The sequence below is a fragment of the Passer domesticus genome, chromosome Z (genome assembly GCF_036417665.1).
Source record: "Passer domesticus isolate bPasDom1 chromosome Z, bPasDom1.hap1, whole genome shotgun sequence".
In the NCBI taxonomy this organism is placed as follows: domain Eukaryota; kingdom Metazoa; phylum Chordata; class Aves; order Passeriformes; family Passeridae; genus Passer; species Passer domesticus.
Genome location: NC_087512.1, coordinates 8,803,372 through 8,809,810, shown reverse-complemented (window position 1 = coordinate 8,809,810; position 6,439 = coordinate 8,803,372). Strand labels below are relative to the sequence as shown.

The 6,439-nt window shown below is 49.2% G+C and overlaps 1 long non-coding RNA gene across 1 annotated transcript; it reads right to left on the bottom strand.

The window, feature by feature from the left end:
• Positions 1-483: 483 nt before the first annotated feature.
• On the bottom strand, positions 484-2,569 carry LOC135290443 (uncharacterized). The gene is made up of 2 exons (XR_010353213.1): positions 1,979-2,569; positions 484-1,640 (listed from the first exon to the last, which is right to left on the bottom strand). It is a non-coding gene; the product is annotated as an uncharacterized LOC135290443 (long non-coding RNA).
• Positions 2,570-6,439: the final 3,870 nt, after the last annotated feature.

The following is a 6,439-nucleotide window of genomic DNA, read 5'->3' as shown; positions in this document are numbered from 1 at the left end:
GTGTTTTTTTTTTTTTTTTTTTTGCTGGGGGGAGGGGGTTTGATTTGATTTTTTTTTTGTGTCATTTATAAATTTTACTGAGTAAAGCAAGGCATACTCCATAAATCAGACTGCAAGTTAGAGAGTCACACTGCGGAGTGTGCAGCGGGATGAGGCACCAGCTGTTCTCTGCAGATGATGAAGCTGTAAATATGATGCTGGTTTAGGGAGGCAGACCCCAGCTGGGGGCACCCTGTGCCTTTGCACACCCAGTATTTCACAAGAGGTTCTCCCAACTATTTGAAGAGCCCCACCAGGATGGGCTGCCAAGCCTGTGCCAGTCACCTGTGTGGGTGTGCAAGGGCTGGGAACAGGCTCAGACCTTCCTGAAGGTCACAGCAATCAAATATCATGCCTGGATTCATTCAGTATGCAGCAGGGAGCAGGAGCAGACTCCGCTCCTCTTTTATAGGACCTTGAGTTGTTTGATGTAAGGCCGCATGCAAATCACTGCCCAAGGATGTGTTTGTCATATAATTAATATTAGCTCCCACCCTGGAGCAGACTTCTGACAACGCAGGATAAATATTCCCCATTAGGAGGAGGGTTTGGTTGGGGAGATCAGGACTTGAAGCACTTGGATAGCTCAGTGCTAGACACCAAGGATCACTTCCCTGGTGCTCCAAAGCAACCAGTGAGCCTGAAGATTACACATTTTTATTTCCAAGAGGTTTTGGGTTGGTTTGTTTTTCTGGTTTGTTTGTGTTGGTTTGGGGTTTTTTTGGCTTTTCTGGGCTTTTTGAAATTATTTAGTTTTCCCTTGGGAAGTGGCCTCTCCCTTCCCCAAGACATGATTGGAAGTCCATCATCCAGAGATTTCCAGCACAATTATGGACACATAGGAGAAAGAAGAGGCTCAAAGCAAGTCTGGCTCTGAACCCACACATGAGCCCCGCAGTCTGGTGTTACAGCAAGAGACAGATATTTATGTATATTTTTTAATAGGATGGAGATAAATAGTGCATTCATTGGAAAACGTATGTGGAGAGAGGGTGTAATGAATTTTCAGATAAAACTTGGCAAGTGTTTTCAAGCTAAAGAGGAGATGTTTAATCACATTTTCTTGCAGAGAAGGCTGAACGCCGGGTTTCAGCACAATTTTCAAATGCAGTGTCTCCGTTTTTTTCAGCAATGCTTGTGTTTGTCAGCCTGACGATGTGCCGAAGGGGTTTAGCAAGGGATCTCAATAACCAGCTGAAACACTCTGGCACAGCCTCTGCTGAGTTTCTGAGCTTTAGTACTTTCTGATCAAGAGAAACGCTGAATAAGCCAAGGAGCAGCAAGATTTGCCTCTGCTCAGCAGCACCTCCACCCACGCCACACTGGGCACCATCCCCTGCCTGAGCCCACGGCCTGAAAAGCCAAAGGGACACCCCGTGGCCCTGCAGGGATGACACAGGCTGTGGATACACACAGGCTGCTGCACGGGGTGCAGGAATCCTGCTCTCTGGCAGTGGTGGCACCACTCAGATCGGTCACCTCCCTGTCACCAGGCTTCCCTTTTCCAAGGCTTTTGTTGCAATTCCATTGTGAGGCTCCCAAGAGCTGGCATCTTCTGACGGCAGTAAGCACAGAATAATTTGCTCATGCTCAAACACAGGCTGCCAAGGTAGCACAGATGAAAAAGCATTTCATTAAAAAAAAAAAAAAATTCAAGCAAAAAATTAAAACAAAACAGAAAAAAATCCTACATGCACAAAAACATTAAAAAAAAAAGAAAATATTATGCAAATGCTCTAGAAAAGATGAAAAATTAAGCATTCCAAACTAGCAAATAATTCAGTCTTCTCAGTGTCTTTTTTTTCTCTTTTCTTGCCTGCATGGGATCTGAAATTACATTTTACCACCTGCCTTTCTGAATTGTCCTTGTGTCTTGCCTGCCAAGTTTCACTCCTGCAGATGACACTGGTGCCTGGGGGATGAGGCACGACATGCTCACCTTGCCCAGTGTCCTCAGGGACAGGCATCTGCTCCAGCACTGCCTCTGTAGAGATGTGCACAGGGGGCTGCTGTGCCTCCCCTCTCAATTTTGGAGCACACTGTTTCAACCCACTCAGCAGGAGAGAGGGCATGTGAAGAGCAAGAAGCTTCTGGGATATTGCAGCGGGCACTGGGTGGAGGAGAGGAAATCCTTCTAATGTTCTTGCTGGCAGAAAGGTCCTGTGGTGTGGAGTGATATCACACCTTACTAGGCAAAGGAGAGCCCACCCAGCTGCCTCCAGCCCAGTGAGAGGAGCAGGAAACTCACCCCTGCAAAAAGCAGGACCCTTGGTTGTCCACGTACCCCATAGAGAACACTGAGCTGGAAAAGGCTGGGGAGGAGGAAGCTCAGCTGCAAACTCCCATTTTGCAGAAGGGACACGGAGTCTCAGGTAAAAGGAAAATGCCAAGCAGGGATGTGCACAGCTCCCAGCATACTGACCCAGCTTTTCTCTCCCCCTACAGCTGTGGCGCTCCTGTTGTGGGGTGGCTTTGACAGAGTGGTCTGTCAGTGCCAGCAGGCAGGAGCAAACAGTTGTGTTGCTGTTGGCTGAGGTTTTTAACCCCCTCACTTGCAGCTGAACAGCCTCTTCTGACTCAGAGCCATTAACCCTGTCTGCAGCACCTGGAGTTACCTGTCTCAGCTGGCACACATTGCCTTGGTGAGCCAGAGCAGCCTGCTGGGAGCCTGATGGAATTAATGCACACACGGGACCAGGAAGGAGCAGGAAGTAGAGCACAGCACCCCAGGATTCTCAGATAAAATGTTCACTCACACCTGTCCCTTAGTAATATTTTGGAATAATGCTTAAGGAAACTTAAATGACCTTCAACACCTCGTGGTGGTCCACCACTTCCTGGCATGAAATTCTGTTCCTTGCCATTATCATCACTGCCCAGCCCTGCCACAGCTTTGTCTCCGTGCATCCATTTGTCTTGACTCTGTTCACATGAATCCTTGGGGTGCCAGGTCCCACACCATGCACAGCCACCTCCCTCAGCTCAGCAGCCCCCTTGGGAAGCCCAGCCTGGGTTCCCCCTCTTCAGCCCCTGCCCCTGCAATGAGCAGATTTTACACAGCCACTGCTGCATGTGACTCCAGAAGGGTTTGTCTAGAAGATCTGCTGTGCTTGCATACGTGGTTTAGTGCTGGGTTAACAGCTGAACTGTGATGATCTTAATGGTCTTTTCCAACCTAAATGATCCTATGAGTCAATGATCCTATGAGTCGATGACCCTGAGAAAAAACAACCCATTTGTTGTACCACAGCTCTCTTGCACAAAGCAGAAAGGAAAGAAAATTTATGCTGAAAAATAGGAGTGCTCTCAGGAAGGACTGATTTTGGCTGTCAAACTCTGTCCATAGGAAGATGTCAGAGGAATTGCTGCTAAAATTATTTAAGGGCAGGCTAAACAGCTCACAGCAGTTGTTCATGGCAAACGGTGGAAATGATGAGAAAGCATCCTCCCTTTCTGAAGGCACATGACAACCTCAGTTAGTGAACTGACAGAAAGTGAGCTGTCTCTAAAGATATATGTATTAAACATGGATATATGTACACACACCTATGTTTAAGCCAGATCGCCTAGAGTTCGTCATCTGCTTACAGAAGTGATGCAGAGAGGATAGGAAGAGCTGCTGGTGGCACAGGAGGTGGTGAGAGAGGTGTTCACCCATATGGCTGGTAGGAGAATTGTTTGTGGATTACAGCCTGACAGCTTTGGTTGTGCATCCTGAGGACTTCTGTATCACCTGGTACTTTGTCTTCTAGAAGCTGCTAGTGACTGGAGCCTTGTGAAAAATCTCAGCCTGTTTGTTTTATTTATAGTCCTTGTTGTTTCATGGCTGAACTTGGAGTTGTGACCCCCAGCAATTGAAAGGCCAGCAGACGAATCAATAGATCCAGCACCTGCTCAAAGCCTCTTCATTTTGTGAGCTTTATCTCATCGATTCCAAATGTGCCGGCCAGGTTTGCCAAAGCACAGAGAGGAGCAAGGTGGTGAGAAAAGTCAAGGAGAGGTGGAGCAGGGGCTGCTGTGGGGCTGCGCTGGTGCCAACCCCGAGGTGCCAGTGCTGCTGAATCCCGCCTGCTGCAGCAGCAATTAACACCCAGCATAATTGCCAGACTCTAATGAATGTGTGCGTGAGTTACAGCATGGACCTTTGTCTGCTGCTGGTCCTGTCCCAGGCTTTATTTGGTGTTTGCTGTTCCTCCCATGTGCTGCAGGTCTTACCATTTCCTCAACAATGACGAGTTTCAGGGAGGAGTAAGAAGAGGGAAGAAGGAAGATTGGAGAAATCTCCTTGTTGCAACTCCCTTTTGTCATGAAAGGCAACCTTCCAAACACATAATTGATACTGTATTTATGTCTGCCTTAGCTGCAGATGGTTGGTTTGACACCATTAAAAACTTCATTGGCTTTGCCATTTGCCACTGGTTTTCAGTCCTCTCTGCTGGTGTTCCTGGGAGACCAGGCTTCTCTAAGTGTGTGTGAAAACCCAGGAGCCAATCAGCCCAGATAAAAAGCAGGGAAAAGTTTACAGCTTGCACGTTCTTCAGGTAGAGTGAGCTTCTGTGTCTGTTCTGTGTCAGCCCACACAGCCCCCAGAAAAGCTGCACCGCTGTGTTCAGAGGCAGCCTGTGAGACAGAGGGTCTGGTGCAGCAGCTGGTGCATGAATTTAACAAAACACTAAACAAAATGCATTCCAGGGCAGTTCTGTTGCAGGGAATGAAGCATGCCCTGCACAAAGTTGGTCCCAAGGATCATTCCAGAGCTTGAGACTGCATCCTTGAAGGAGATGCAGCATGGATCTCGTGCTTCCAGCTTCCCCCTGGACCCTCCTGCTGTGCTGAAACTTTGTTTTATGCCTTTCAATGCCTACAGACATGCCCTTAGTTGCTCACTTTGCTGAATACTCTATCCAGCAGCATCACTCTGCAGCAGCATGCAGAACTAATAGTGATGCAGCCGTGATGGCAGCCCAGGGTTTTCAAAGCGGGGCTGTGTTACTGCAGAGAAGAAACGCACCACCTCCACAAGCCACCAGTGTCATGCAGTGGCCCACTGATTCCTGGCCTACAGGAGGGCTCAGCATCCTTCCAGAGGGCTGTGTCAGCTCATGGATTGCTCCCCCAGGGAGCTCAGTGGCACTGACCCCAGCAGGCTCTGGCTGTGGCACACACACAGTGCCAGCAGCACACAACGGCGCTGTCTGCCAAGCCATCTCCTCTCCCTTCCAAAGATGCAAAGCATCAGCCTTGTTCTCCCCATCTGGGGAAGGTAAAATGTGGTGCTGGCTTTGTCCGTGGTGACTAAGGGGAAAGGAACCGCAGCGTCCTGAGCGGAAGGGGTGGGAATGTCACAGGAGGGTTTGCCAGGTAATTAAAACCAAAGCAGCAAAGACCAGAAGTTGTGATGCTGCCTCCTGTTCTCGGCTCCTTCTGTTCTCCCCCATCTCACAGCTTTAATTTTGACTCGCCTCCCCTTCCTGTCCCTGGCTGGTCTGCTCTGCAAGCCCACTGCTGATTTCTCATCTTTCTCTCTGTGCCCTGGGTAATTTCCAGCCTTGATCACTTTCTCAAAGCTCTACAGGACCTCTGTGTGTGCATATTTTCAAACCCCAACAGTGCAGTGGAGAACCACAGAGAACCTGAAGGAGGGAGGGTGTTGCTGGCCTTGCTGTTGCTGTCTTGGGGAGAAAGCAAAGCCGTGCCAGGGACAGAGCAGATGTGCAAGGCAAGCCTTCTTGCTCCTTGCATCGTGCAGGGCAGAAAGAAATGCTGGGAACGACACCCCAAAGCACACAGCTTTCCTCCAGACTCCTCCTGCAGCTGATCTCCATGCTGCCCATGTGTGCTCCTAGCCCGTTCCTGAGCTGGGACTTGCCTCATCCTGTGCCCATCAAGCCAGCTCTGGAGATAAAGCTAGTGGATACAGGTGAAGAGGTTGTCTGAGCCAGAAAGCGCCTGTTAAGGCACAGGATAAACTCACATCACTCTCTGTGGTCCTTCCCTCATGAAACAGCTGCTGGGGGTGCTGATGGGGTTTGTGGCATCCACCACTAAGCAGTTTCTTCTTGAGGTTTCCTGATCTCTTGGGCTCTGTGTCACACTCTGTAACAAAAACATGTTTCTGCCATCTTTCCCCAGAGAGTCTCAGTCCCCTGAGACAGGGGAGCTATCTAATTTCACCCCACACAGAGAGCTGTCCTTAAGCTATTTCCCACTGTGAGCTCCTTGTGAAGCCACTGCCCACAAGGTGCTTCATCCCACTTGCCAGCTCTGCTCCCAGAATGCAGCACAGGAGCAGTGACCCCTGAGTCACTTTGCCAGCCTGTTCCTGGAAAGCAAACAGGAAAGACAAAGAGACAATTATTAGAAACTCAAGCCCCTGGGAAGCTTTGTTTGGGGTTTTTAT